The 15,231-nt window shown below is 48.6% G+C and overlaps 1 protein-coding gene across 3 annotated transcripts in view; it reads right to left on the bottom strand.

The window, feature by feature from the left end:
* The window catches only part of LOC119406450 (CD109 antigen), a 132,126-nt gene that overhangs the window by 82,282 nt on the left and 34,613 nt on the right, over nt 1–15,231 (bottom strand). Inside the window, exon 1 of one of the 3 annotated variants that reach the window (XM_037673206.2) lies at nt 8,320–8,527. The exons of the other annotated variants lie outside the window; for them this stretch is intronic. The gene's annotated coding sequence lies outside the window, so the exon portion shown is untranslated. Of the gene's footprint in view, nt 1–8,319; nt 8,528–15,231 lie in introns of those variants that run through there. 3 annotated transcript variants of the gene reach the window in all.

Here is a 15,231-nt window from a genome sequence, read left to right as displayed (position 1 = left end):
AATAATATACCTGAATTTTGTACGCTTTCAATGTTCTGTCAAGTACTCCGATCAGCATTTGCTTTTGTTGCAATATATTGAAGCTGTACCTCAGCGTTTCAATCGTCTGTCTGCAATTCAGTTACGTTCGTCCATATTAGTGCACATCAGCATTAAAGTTTTCTGACATGTTAATAGAATTTGCTTTCACAGAGTTCATTGAACTTTGTTCAACGGTTGCCCATAACGACAGTATTTCTGCGTTTGAAAGCGGTACTGTACAGGATATTTTCAACTCATTTCGGAACAGAGCAAAAGACGAAAGGCACACAAGAAGACTGAACAACAGTCTTCTGTGTCTTTCGTCTTTTGCGCTGTTCCGAAATGAATCACTCAAACAAACTAGCCCAACTCTCCCTTTCGCTGCAGATATTTTGAACTATTTTCAGCGTGAAATGTTAAATGGAGGCCAGATTTCTAAATACTATAAGTATACTGCCAAACAGCAGAGTTTCCCGAATGCAGGAGGTGCATGTGTCGGGAATACATGACTCAGAGAGTGGTCACGTGGGAGTCGGACATCACGACATCTTCACACTCGTTCAGTCATTGTCTGCTATGCTGCTATACATCGGGCCTTGCAATGCGCATAGCAGCATAGGAAGCGATCTAGCAGGCCAAAAAGGGCGCAAAAGTGTCGCGACGTCCTGCTCTCATGAGGGAACGTGTGACATTACGTCACCACACACGCACCTCCTGGCAAACGAAACCGAAGAAAAATTCTGAAGAAACATTACATTAAAAATACGTGGGGTGGCGCTCTATGTCTCGACAGTATTATTTTGAGGTTTAGAGGACCATTACATTCATGTATAGGGAAAAAAATAATAAGTACGAAATATCACATCCCTACTCTGAAGTAGCAAGGACTCCGCAAATGCAAGGACTCCGGAAATGCTTCTGAATAAGTGGGGTGCAGTGCAGAAAAACAACACAAGAAGAGTAAAACATTCGTATTTTTGTGCGCTTCCTTCACTCTATTTCAGCATGAACGGATACAAACCGGCCAAATTATTGACATTAAAGGACTCCAAAAGTATTAACGAATTCTGCATAACACCATACTGATTCCATCTCTTGCCCGCAAAAATTGCAAATTTAAAGGGGTCATGAAGCACCTCTTGGGCTTGTTGAAAAAACACATCCTGTGGAAAGCTGACACGGCTATGAACTGCTCTGCCAAATATTACAGTCGTGCGCGCCGCGTAAGGGCCACAAACGGAGCGCGAAGTTGCCGTTTCCCCAGGCACCCTCTTTTCAAACAGAGGCCGGTTCTCACTCTCGTCGGTGGGCGGGGCGTCTGCACGTTGACGTCGCGGATCTGCCAGTTTACGTCGCAAGAGACATAGCATGCTTACTGGCCGATAGCCGACGTAAATCGAGAGCGGCGTTCGGATCAGATGCGCTTCTTGCCACGGGGTGCGCCGCCACTTGCCGGCGCCGCACTCCTCAGTACACGGTAGCCGCACTCGCGCACGCGAATCACAGCGGGAGAGCGATCGCGTTTCATGGCGCGCGCTGACGTAACTTCTTTGCCCCGTGCCATCCCTCCCTATGCAGCTTCCAGTGCGCTCGTCGGCACGAGAAATGAGAGAAAGCGCTGAGAGGGTGCGTCAAACCCCCGTAACTCCGCTCATTCTTGACGGATTCGAGAAATTTTTGCGGCAATCGATTCGGGAGGCAGTAAACTCCGATACTGAGGTCATTAGATCATTACTTGGAAAAGTGGTTCATGACCCCTTTAATTACACAGCCGATTCTATGCCGTCCTCAATTGCACTTTGCATGGCACCCATTCTTCCATAATAAACCACCGGTCATCAGTTCTATACGCATTACGTGACCCACCCAGTTTCACTTTCTTTTCCCTCTTAGTATCAACAAGCACCTAGAGCTACCCCTGTTCGCTCTCTAATGCACACCGTTGTCTTTCCGTCTCTTTATTTTAGGCATAACAGTTTTCTTTCAACGCTTGCTGCGCCAAGTTTCTGCCCCACATCTTGGAACTAGTAGAATGCCATGTTTTTCAATGATATCCTGCTGGTCATAATTTGGTAGTGTCTGTCGCATGCAATCGAGTCCAACATTATTCACTAAATTTCTTTCTCGTGATCAGTACCCCCTGTCAACAATTGGCCTAGATTAACGTGCTTTTGCAAAGGTCGTGTACAATGGACGATATAATTACATGTTGCACTCTCAAGGAAGGAGTCGACAACACCGTAGTAAAGCAAAACGAGTAATGATAGTGGTGTGAGGTTAGGGAAGACGTTTATTTCTGCAACCAATAAGGAAAGCACGACGGCGCAGCGCCTTAAGGGGGAAAGGGGGAGGGGGTAAAAGATGAGAGCGGAAAGGAAAGAGGCCATCTTCTTGAAATGAGCTACGCTACGCCACACTCATTATGGGTTGCAGACAGAAACAAGCGTCGTTTCTAGCCTCAAACCACTATTGTGAGTACTCACAAAGCACTGCTCCCCTTGGCCCATAAGGTGCATATGCAGTAACTATAGTACAAATACCACCGAGCGCCAGGTCAGTGTACCTCTCACTCCCATTGGAAAAAAAAAAAATCAGTGGGTGTCCAGAATCAAACTAAGTGCATCCCGCATTTAAGGGGGACGCCTTACCACTTAACCATAGGCGTGCGCAGGGTTCCCCATTAAACCCTGCGCACTCTGCTCGTACTTTACGGATTCTAAAAACGTTTGAGACGATAGATTCATGAGGCAATAAACTTCTTTAATGAAGCCATTAGATGGTTTAGAAAAGTGTTGCAGGGCCCCTTTAAGGTGGTACACAGGCACCAACAGTTGAACGTATCCGTGCAATTGTCCTTTGTCACGCACGCTTTGCAGAACACGGTCTCTCCGCTTATTCTGTTGCACGGTGAGTCAAGTGTCCACTGTCGAATCAACACACATCTATGTGCCTTTCTTTTCGGTATGACTGAGAAGGGTAGAGCAGGAGCAGGCATCCATATCGCTAAAAGGCCTGAAGGAGGGAATACTTCCTATTGGCCGGGTAGAATCACTTAGAACCAGTTTCTCCCCTGGCAATGAACACCTTAAAAAGTAAATTACAAAATAAACAAAAGCAGTGTGCACATCACATTTTGTTCTTTCTTCTTTTGCCCTTCACTTTCCCATGACGGCTCTCCGAAGTTTCACATTCGCCAAACCGTCGCGCCATCTCAGCGTGGCGGCGTATGCTGGCCGGCGCGTCCCATTCCACTGTTGCTAGCGGTCCTTTTCCGGGAGTTGGTTGAAGTGGAGGACTAGGTTTAACCCCATAGTGTTCCGAAAAGTCAATGTTGCGTGGTAACATGAATAACGGGCTCAAACGGCACCGGAAAGCGAAAGTTGAGGTTAAATAGTGTTCCTATAGGCGCCACTTTTGGAAATAGGCATTTATAGGCACTTATAGGCATATAGGCACGAACGCCAAGAATAGGCATTTATAGGCCCTATAACAACACTATGAAAGCATGGAGGAAGGAATACTAAGGAGAGGCCCTATCGTATTCCAATGCATTGCGAAAAGTGTGGCGGAAGTGACGTCAGATTTATGGGGCAAACTAACCGGTATGGGGCAAACAAAACAGCAGACGCCCCGCGGCGTGCTCTTCGCGGTGGTTAGCTTCTGCGCAGATTTGTAGTCCCGGCGTAAACTTAGCGCGTATTGTGCGGTTCGCACGCAGTAAAATGTTGCAAGCAGACGTTTACCAGGCTGTTCGTGCGTGGCAGGCCCGAGAGCTGCGTGCTGAAATTCTTCGTGGAGCGTTTTTGTGCAACAGTACAGAATGCCGGTACGTGCCGTGATCAAAAACGTTAAGCCCCTGCATCATCGTATTCGAACTCACCTAGCAGTGACTTACGCGTTCTGCTGGGCGTTAGGCCTTCTCTTTCTCGTAGCCCGATTTCCCGATCTGTTGCCGGATTAGCGGTTCTTTGTTCGTGTATATGGAGTGAGCGTAGTAGCTATTCGGCGCAACGCCAACTTATAGTTGACGTAACTTCACGTCGAAAAGAGGACACCGCTGTATTGTATACGCGATCGTGCACGTAAAGTTTGTAATTCCAGCACGCACACAACAAGCACGCAGCGAGCGCACAACGCACAATACATACATCACGTAGTCCGATAACAACAAAATAAGTTTATTGCCCTTTCGTTGGACGACACAGCCTCTAAAAACGTACGATGCCTTCGGCGCATGTTATGTACGGCGCATCAGACGCCAAAAACAAAAGTTCACGTGTGTTCTGAGTTGACACAATGAGTAAGAAGCAACAGAGCGCACATCCGAGAGCTTCGCATGCAAATACCATGCATTAGTGATCAGCAATGAAGCGAACGTGTACGTACACATGAAAAGTGACACCCGGTACTTTCCGCAGAGCACGCGATTTGCACCGGGTATACGCAAACCATACACAACAGCTGGGCATTGCGTAGCTTTCCTAAAGAACACACACAAGGAGAAGCATGCGTGAATCGATTGCGCCGCGGCGCCGGCGCCGCTTGCACGGCGAAAAAAAAAAAAAAAAAAGCTCGAATCGCGCATGCGCTTGCAAACGACACGGCGGAAATCGCGAAATGTTTCGAGGCTCCTTCGCTAGAAGGCGATGCGGGTGTTTGCGATGTGGAGGCTTCACGAATGTGACGTCAGGGCCTCTCCTTACTTTTCCTTCCTCCATGCTATGAAAGCCCTCCTGAGCGTCTAAATGTCAAAGTGGCGCGATAGGAGCGTAAGGATCAAAATAGGCATTTGCCTAAAATGCGGTCTCTACTGATAAGTTCTGCACCTCATATGTGTGTGCGACTGCTGTTCGTTTATATTCAATAATTCATTTATTCCTAACGGCACGGTGGATGTCTGTACAGCATGCCGTATTCCATCTCCCACCACTGTAATCCTGGCGACATCGAAAATAATGGTTGGGGTTTTACGTCCCAAAACCACGACATGATTATGAGGGACTGCGTAGTGGAGGGCTCCGGAAATTTCCATCACACGGGGTTCTTTCACGTGCACCTAAATCTAAGCACACGCGCCTCTAGCATTCGATACGCGACCTTCGGGTCAACATTCGAGCACCATATCCAAGAGACCACCGCGGCGGGTGACATCAGCCACGGCCAACTGTCTTATCGATAAAATGCGTCAGGTAGATTAATCCGTGCGACCGAATAGAGGCTAAGAAAAAAAAAAAAGCAAAACGATGCTTGCGTCGGTCTGCCGGTATACTGCAGAAAAAAAAAATCACGGGTCTCCCAGCCGCGTGAGAGAAACTGGCTGAGCAACACACCAACATTTGCAACTGCGGTGACGAAGACTGATGCACTCGCAAAAACGTCTTCACACACACACACAAAGCAAACAAACAAAGCGGCGTATATAACGGACCAGCAGGGCGTGCGAATGTAGGCAGCGGCGTAAACTTGTCGACCCCGTTTCAGGGATTCCCAGAGAGTAGCCTAGCTCGTGCGCACTCCCACCTCTCCTTGCCGTTGGGCACTTAAGGTGGTGGGCCTGCAGAAAGCTCCAAGACTTCGAGCGCGTGACTCCGTTATACCATATCTTCTGCGCGGCCTTTGCTCACTCGCGTGTGCGGGTACGTGTCGCGTCTCGTCTCACGTCTACGCAACCTGCAAAGCACGTGCTCGCCGCTCATTCGACCACGCAAACACCGTTGCGTGCGTGGAAACGCGCCGCGCCAGCAGATGACGCCAGCGTCTACTTTTGCACGCATTGTGCGCCTTCCCCTGTCTGCGACGAACGCCGGCATCTCATTTGATGCACACCTGGCTCTACTCCAGAGCGAATGTCCTCAAAACGTCCTCAACGAGGAAACAAAATTCTCCCCGACAAAAATGCGGTGAAAATGTTAACGAACGAAAAAACCCAGGCCTTTTCGCAACCGCTGCCCCGGTTGGAGATTTCGCACGCTCATCCTTTTTAGAAAGCTCGTTATTTGGATGTCACAGCAACCGCCGCCCTGTAGAGCATAACGCCAGCCCAACGCTGCGCAAACATCGACATAGGTCAATCCAAATTATGAGACGTCTCGGTATGCCGAAAGAACACAGAGCTACAAAAAGGCCAACGATGAGGCACTGTTAGACATTTGCGTAGATCTATCAGTTTGTTCGTTGGCCTAGTTGACTGACTCGACAGTGCTAGCCGAGACCAACCGGCTGCAAGGCTTCAACACACATTTCAATAGCGCGTAGTTTGGTCGTATTCGTAAAGCACTAATCATATATCGCACCCTTTGGGCTGTTGTTGACCCCGAATAATATTTGTCAGCCAAAAACTCCTTACCCTTCCTTTATTTAACAGTTAGCGCTAGCTACAGTGCTGTCAGGAACGCTGCATATGTATCACGCTGATAAAGTACACTGGGAGCGTAGCGATTAAGAAAGGAACAAGACGTTTTATCGTTGGGAACAAGACACAAAGAACGCAACTTTTTCTTTTCACGAACGACCCAATTCGTTTTCTATTATCTTGAAACGGAAACTTGCCATAACATTTGCTCTAACTTGCAGGATTCCGCAGAATAGAATTGCGATAATCAATGGTTACGTGGAGTTGGTTAATTCACCCTCGCGCGGCCAACTGCTGCAGCCTTCTGGTTAGTTCAATTCGTAGAGCGAGCACAGTGGTTCCGTGGTTGAATAATCGACCCATTAAGATGAACTTTTGTTATGCTAAGAAGCTTTTCTATCTGAGAAGCCCGTATTATTCCCTCGTAGCTTTTTGCTGCAAACGGCCGGGAGGACGATAATTTTCCCTTTGATGACCTTTCCTCCACCTGGCGGGATTCCGCAGAACTTATTTGTCACATTTACCTTATCAGTGGAGCAGAGTGCCAAATCCTGGCGTCGCAGTGACGCACCCGATCCGATTGGCGGATAAAAAAAACCTGAAACGTATCGCTAGAAAGCACGGGTCCAATGGCATTCTTTGACCAGCCCTGAACAAGTTCACAGCATGCTCTGCAAGCGATGTGTCTCACAAATGCTTAATAATGCCGCGTAAGCGTCGACCAAATGGAATGTCAGTGCCTAGTAGGGTCGAGAAGTAACGAGATCGGCTATAGCGCGCGCAAGCGCACTAAGTGCACTCCAGTGTGAGTAACGTCTGCTGCGCTGTCACGTGTACAAAAGGCGGTGGGAAGAAGATTACATGCGCGACTCAGATGTCTTATCTGCGATGCCCTTTCCATTTATCTGCCGAATTCTTGGAAGTAAACATGCGTAAGCATGCGTCACGGAACAGAGTTGCAAAAACAAACAGAATTGATCAGCATACATGAGATTTATTGTTTGCGAACGATGGAAGCGCAAACAATTTATCTAAGGGATGCAGTAGACAAATAAGGGCGTGCGCACTTCTGAAATGAACAAACTGGTTCACGCGACGCTCGTACTCTTGACATTCCGTGCGGCTGACGCTTGAGCGATGCTGTTTAAAATTTGGGAGGCTATACGCCCGCCAACAAGAACCCCCAAGAGTGAAAAAAACACAGACGAACAAAACAGCCCATTCATAAGAGATGAACGAATGCGCTGCTTCGTTGTTTCTTCCGTGCAACAGTCAGCGAAGGACTATAGCGTGACGTCACCCCTTCGTCTCCCCCAACCTCCTAGAAACAGTGGCAGGGCAAGAAGTTACGCTAAAAAAAATGTTAGTGAAAATACTTCACTGAGATAAACCGCTATATCGCTCCGCCCGAGGCGCTGAAACGTGAAGCACCTTCTCTGTATCTTTGTCTTGGTTTCTTTGCGCTGGCACTTTATTTTGTCAAGTAATCAATCTCATTTGCTTCAAGTGCATAGAAAAAAAAGGATGTATTATCAATTAAATGTACGTGAACCATGTGGCAAGATTGCGTGCGCACAGCGCAAAATTAAGCCGAAAACAACGACGCGAAAAACGTTCGGCGAGAAAAACTGCCACTGTTGCAAACGCAAATGAAGAGCTTTACGAGCAGAAAAGCAATGAAAGGTAGAAAACAGCACAGTTGAGAGGGGCAAAGGAAAAGCGAGAAAACGTATACCCCACCAGGAGACAAGCAAGCATTCGGCGATTGTCTCTTAACGTTGTCCTTACTTTATTGCTAATGCCGTTTTACCCAGTACTGCTTAAAAAAAATACCCTCCTAATGGCTCAATAACTGCAAGCACACGCAGCCCTTTCCTTTTAAAGCGACCACAGTGGTTAAGTTGACAAGCGTCAGTATAGAATAAGGCGCCATGCCTGAGGCTCACCGTCAGGGCCGAGGTGGTATCGTGGTGGAGGGTATTCCTCGAGTTGCTATCGACTGGCGACGAACTCCAGTGGCGGACGGTATCCGCACAAAGCGTGCACTTTGCCCGAGCGATCGCGTACGCCGAGCCGATATTTCAGCGCGCGTCGAGGCTTCACGGCCGTTTTTCCACGCTCCCCGGCGCACACCCAACCACGATCGCCACGGTGCACGCGCACACCTCACTTCTGAATCGAGCTCGAAGCGATTGGCGACATGCCGTCAAAACACACGCGCGATACGTGCCTCGACGTACGCGCTAAACAACGTCACGGCGAGGAGAGTTCAGAGAGGGGGAGAGAGGGCATCGCTACTCCGACGCTACGTCCCGAAACGGGGATCCCCCGAGAACCGGACCGAACCGCGTCGCCCAATGGGCGGCCCCCACGCCACAGACGTCAGTGGCGCGCACCTTCGCACCGCGCGCGCCTTCGGGCTGAAGATAAGGATGCGGCGGCGGCGGCGCGCTCTGTGGGAATGCGCGGGCGACAACTAGCAGAAACGCGAAATCGCCAACCGATCAGTGAGTCAAGCGATGGCGCCATAGTGACTCACGAGCATCACGAGCGACGAATCGGCCTACGCGCACGAAATGAAAGACAAAGCGCCCAACACGATACAGTGAAGTCGGACGCCGCAAGCCCGACGAATGATCAAGCTCTATGAAAAAGATCGGTAAGTGCAGTTCGGTTCTAAAAACCTAGTAGGATGTAGTTTCACGTCAAGAATTTTGCCAGAATCGTGGTACGGATGCACTGCTTTAGTGTGCCGAGTGAAATTTCGCTCGAGCTACATTCACGGATGAATACTTCCAGCCTGAGGTCACCAGCGTAAGAAGGAAACGGACAAATCCCAGAACAATGCTCGAAAGATCGAACTTGGCGAATATACGAAGAACGCTGGCAATAAGCAATGAAGGAAATGAAATAGAAAAGCAGCCTCCATGGATACCGCAGCGGACAGTCATTCTTCGGCTTCTTTTTAATTCCTCGAGAGATTATATATATGCGGCTCTATCGGGGCGTAGAACTGGTTCAGAAAGAACGCGAATCCGAGGACACGCCAATGCTCATTCCGCAACCAAGGCGGCGCTTCGCATTTGGTCGTTCACAGCATATTATTCGCGTTCTCATGAGCCTCGCGAGCGGGCGGTCAGCGCCTGCCATGAAACGAGGCACTGCATGGGAAACGAGGAAAACAAGCAGCTGACGTCACGGTCCGCACCCTTCTTGAAAGGAAAAGTGGAGCTAAGAAAAAAAAAAAAACGAAGCGAGGGACAACCTGACGCAAACAAACTCGCTAAAGCCGGGGAACACGCAGGATGCGACGCCCCAGGGCGCACGCACCGCCAGAGAGCACACGCAGAGCGCAGTATCTGGGTCGCCGGTGAAAGCCCGCGTCTCCCTTCCAGCTTCGAGACGAGGAACCATTTACGCAGAAGGAAGCCGGTAATTACGCTCAGAAAGCATTAAAATGTAAAAACAAAGTTACCGGCTTAACGGGACTCGATATTGGCAGAAAATCCTGCCTTCCAAGGCTAGCACATGAACATAAAGGAGTCTTGAAATGACACCACAGCGGAAAGTGGGATCGAGACGATGAACTCAGTACAGGTGGTGGTGGTGGGCGGTGTCCTCGGACGGGGAAAAAGAAAGTACGCACATCAGCCTCTTGAGACATCAACAGCATGCGATGAGGCGCCAACGAAGGTTTGCATGTAGTCAGATGCCGGAAGCGCGCGCGCTGGGAAACGCCCCAAGTACCTATTCGCGCGTCGTCTTTTTCCGTTTCTTCCATCCGCAGTCGCCGGAGCGTTTCGCGCATAAACCTGGAAACGCTTTCGCAACGACTGATTCCGACGAAGGACATGATTTCTTGTGCCTTACGCCAGGCATCAAGCTTGGGTCGACGACATGAACGACAAAAAAAGAAGATGTAGACATGTAAGAACGCGTCTTGTCAAAACAAGGAAATTTGATCCCATACTGCATGGAGTAATACAGACGTTTGCGCATCGCTCAGACAGGCGACGTTTCGTAAGATAATAATGGCACACGAATACCGCGCGTCCTCAGGCGTGCTTACATACAGACGTAAAGAAGAAAAGCTAATGCAGCGACTCTTACTATAACGTAGCTTTTGATGGAGGCTACAACTCGTAGGGCGTATATATTGCGAAATTCATATAGAACGCGAACGAGTATACACTCAACATCGTGCGAGCCGGAGCGCTTTATCCTCCATGCACGAGGAATGGCAATGAGGAAAAAAGGCGCAAACCACGCTGCCTGGTCCGCGCATACACACACACTCGGGTCTAAGTAAGAAAACACTAATCTATACATGTATACAAAGTGCCACTTTTTACAACCTCAGCTGTGATGTGCTCACGACAGCCGATTTTAGTGCCGATGTCGCGCGCGCCGCCAGTGTCCGTCGCAGCTATCGCGCACAATAAGAAGGGGAAGAAAAGTGTTCGCGCCGGAGTCGAACCCAGGTATTCTGCGTGGCAGTCAGGCATTCTGCCATAGAGACACGTCAGTGCTTGATACTTCTCGAGGACAACACCCCATGCAGGTGTCACGCCGGTCGAGTCACATTAACGGATGTAATATTGTGTGGCCGAAGCGTACCTAATCAGGCGCCACACGACGTGTAATGCGGTTGTATAAAGCTGTCCACCCATTACAAAGTGTTCAGCCACAATTAGTCATCATCAGAGACAGAATCATCATTGCCTAACAGACGCGCAGTGCGGTACCTCGTTACTTCGCAAAATTGAGAATTATGGCGTATAGTGGTTATATACTTTACAACTGTATGTGCAGTATAGAGAGTTTACAACGGGCTCTAAAGGCACTCTTCCTGCTTACACTGTGACTGCTGCGTGGTCCGCGCAAGCCTGACGTTCTTTAAAAAAACAAAAAAAAACATCAAACATGAGACGTCTACCTGCCATCGCTTTAACATCAACAGAAACACCTTCGCAGCGGCAAGGCGCGTCTCGTAAGGTTAACGGAATGATGACACAGCCACGGCATACCGCGTCGTCGTCTGTCCACTATAAATTATTAGACGCCGCCAAGGTAGTGTTGCACTGCATAAAAAATGATTTGGTAGTAGCCGAGACAGAAGCAAACAACGAGCTGGGCCTTGGTGTGAGAAGGCGAGCTATATACTTTCCCACACGGCTCCCCCATGCCTCGTAGATCTGCGGCAATATATATAGTGCGCGTGTGTGTTGATTCATTTATCTTATTAAGGAGGGGACCAGTATAGTAACTATGGTGAACGGAACACACGGGGAGCGTATACGGGCGCGTCCTCTATAACGACATCGAAAGTGGAACACGTCACGCACGCATGGGTCAGATGCGCAGCTCAAAGCGAACTCGTCATGCGGAGCGAACGAAAGCAGACATCGAGATGCCCTAATTGGAATGAAAGCCTTGAACCAACCTGTACAGTACGGCAGGCAAACGAGGCATATAATACGAGCGAGCGAGCGTTCTCAGTCAGCACCCTGAACAACGCGGCACGAATGAGACAGCAGATCATGCACAGTGGGTTTCTATAGCGGTAACGTCGAGAATAAGCGGTGGCCGAGGAGACACGAATGGAGGCCTGGCTAATGCTGCAGCGTGGCCCTTGCAAACGCGCTGTCGTAACAGTGTAAACACGCGCGCAAGGTTTTGTATTATTGTCCCGGGCCGGCTGCAAATTTTAGGCGTATCTCTGTGCGATGTCACTGCCTCATTCACGCCACGCAATGCGCATACTGCACTGACGGTCAAAACGCGTTCTCTTGACCATCTTTAAGTTGCGGGAACGTCATTCAGCAGTGCGGACGTCGTCTGGCTTGAAATGGATATGGCGAAGCGGTGCGGCAAATGCCGTGCAAATACGTTAATAAGCTCGTGTTGCCTCTATATGCTGCCATAGCACTCAAATATTGAGCGGCTATGGTACTACTGACGTCCTTAAGCGCCCGCTGTCTTTAACGCGAAACGTGTACGCGGTGTTTCGATGGCCAGAGCTGTAACAATGTGCGTGGTTCTGCTACTGAGACCGATGTCGTCCGACTGCGGCGGTCGCATTCCAATGGAGCCAATGCATAAACGCTTAAATGTCCTTCTTCGGGTCCGGAACACGCCACTACGACGCAAAAACAACCATTTGAGTTTTTTTTTATGTTATAATAGAGCATGAGATTCAAAAGAACTAGACTGGGTAGAGCGGAGCGTTTCAGATCGACAGAGTCGAACTGACAGCCAATTCTGCTGTCATATTTTCACTGCTTCACCCATGCTTTCTAAGGACCGTTTTCTAAAGGGAGCTGCAATATTTAAACCGGAGCACCATCTGTAAACTGGCATATTTCGCTGGTACATATGTGCGATTGAGCAAGAAGAGGCTGCGCACCGTATATATAGGAGTTGTTTCAAAAACACATTGCACACGCTGGAATTGTTCTGATTGGCACAGTTACCGCAACCGCGCAAAGTTGCTGCTGGCACACTCGGTCACTACGAGGAGGACGGCGGCGAGCGACGCGCTGGTTCCAGGCTAGCTCTACTTTCTTCCTGCCGAGGAAAACTGTTTACCGCACACAAATTGTGGGTGCGTTAGCGGCCGCATACTCTACCTGAACAGAAAGTGAAATTTCTGGTCGAAGGATACGGAATATACGTACGAGAGAACATACGTGTCTAGAAGAAATGCTAAAAAAGGAATATTATGTCTGTCTATATTCGAAGACATAGCTTTCAAATTTTAACATCACAGATCTACTCTACTACGGATCACAGGCAAACGCGTGGGTTGTGCACAGCAAACTAATACCGCCCCTGTGTGTTAAGCATATCGTTCGGTGACAACCGCAGTGTTAGTAATGAGGTCTGAGATAACCACTACAGCTCGTATACATATATGATACCGGAACAACAAAATTACGAAGCGTGAACATAACCTTAATGAAAGCCAGAGATAATGAAGCCAAGGAAGGAGATAGATGTCAAGTGAATTGGACGAAAAGACAACTTGCCGCTGGCAGGGACCGAACCTGCTACCTTCGGATTACGCGCCCGATGCTCTTACCAACTGAGCTACAGCGGCGGTCGTACCCTCGTCCACTTATCTGGTGGACGAGGGGACGACATGTGCATGCAAACCTGGGAGTGTTAGTCAGCGCCGCTCGAAGTCATGACGGCGAGTGTGGAACACTTTTCTTTTTGCAAGGTGGCGTCACGTAGCACGTGAACCTTTAACGAGCAGACAGCTCACCAATGAGCCCTCGCATACAACCTGAAGGCATCAAGTTTGCCGGAACGAGACCCTCGCTATGAATGAATGAAGGAAGGGAATTTTGAAGGGCTCGCTTCTTTGTTTGACCCAACCTTAATGAAAACCAGCAGATACTGAAAGCAAGGAAGGTATAGGGGACGTTAATTGTACTGTTTTAATTGTATTGTATTAATTGTGATATGGATGTGAAGAAGGTAAAGTGGATGAAAAGATAACTTGCCGCCGGCAGGGACCGAACCTGCAACCTTCCATCTGGCAAAAAGAAAGTGTGTTCCACACTCGCCGTGTACGAGGGGACGACCGCCGCCGTAGTTCAACTGGTAAGAGCATCGGGTGCGTAATCCGAAGGTTGCAGGTTCGGTCCCAGCCGGCGGCAAGTTGTCATTTCGTCCACTTTAATTTCTTCAAATCTATATCAATTACTACAATAAACTTACAGTACAATTAACGTCCCCTATACCCATAGGTTGGCGAAACAATCGGAGCTCACTCAAGAAATATATCTTGCTCTGGGGCTCACTCGGGCTCAACTCACCAAAATTTTCCTCAACCGGACTCAGACTCACTAAACGTTTTACCAACCGGACTCAAACTCACCAGCACATTACTCAGCCGGACGCAATCAGACTCAGACTCACGGCTTGACCTGAGTCTGAGTGAACCTGAGTGAGTCGACTCGTGAGTCCGTTAGCTTAAAATTAACTTTTTCGATCACGGTGTCAATGCTCTTTAAAGCCAATAGCTCACATAATCGGTGCTCTACGATATGCCATTTCATCTTGTACCATCCAATACGAGTTATCAGTGGTTTCAATCCAGTAAGGACATGTTTTATGAAATACGCGACTCGCCCGAGATATTTCTTCAAGTAGAAGTTTGCGGGAGGAATTCATGGCACCCCCCCCCCCCGCGCAAACTCACGCCTCTGATTAATAAATATTGAGATGACGCATGAACACTATATATAGTGCGTTGAGATATATGTGAATATACTTGAGTATAAACTGGAGCCTATATAAGGCTCGTATTAATGCTGAACATGAGTAGATAGGACAATAGGTCGGCAATAACAGGTGGCGCTCACTCAGACTCACTTAAGAAATATATTTTGAGCTTAGGGCTCACTCGGACTAAGACTTACTGAAATTCTCCTCAGCCCACTCTCTCGGACTCAAACTCACCAAAATATTACTCACCCGGACTCACTCAGTCGACTCATGAGTGAGTTTGCCGACCTCTTCCTCAGCTTCGTTATCGACTGGTTTTCATTAAGGTTGTGTCAAACAAGAAAACGATCGAGCCCTCAAAAATTCCCTTTATTCATTCGAAGCGTGAAGATGACATTTATTCAAACACGCCATATCAACATATTCCAACACGCCGTCATATAAAAGGAATGCAGAAGTTGCATACACCCAATGACTTAACGTTTCTAATGTACGCAGTCACGAACACACATACCTTACACACTTCGACGAACTTCCTACGCGCTCACTCAATATCTAAATTAAATTGTGTTTTTGCGTGCCTAAACCACGATATGATTACGAGGCACGCCGTAGTGGGGAAC

This window comes from Rhipicephalus sanguineus, chromosome 1 (genome assembly GCF_013339695.2).
Source record: "Rhipicephalus sanguineus isolate Rsan-2018 chromosome 1, BIME_Rsan_1.4, whole genome shotgun sequence".
NCBI classification, from domain to species: domain Eukaryota; kingdom Metazoa; phylum Arthropoda; class Arachnida; order Ixodida; family Ixodidae; genus Rhipicephalus; species Rhipicephalus sanguineus.
Note: the sequence above shows the minus strand (reverse complement) of the source record. Positions and strands in the feature narration are given on the sequence as shown.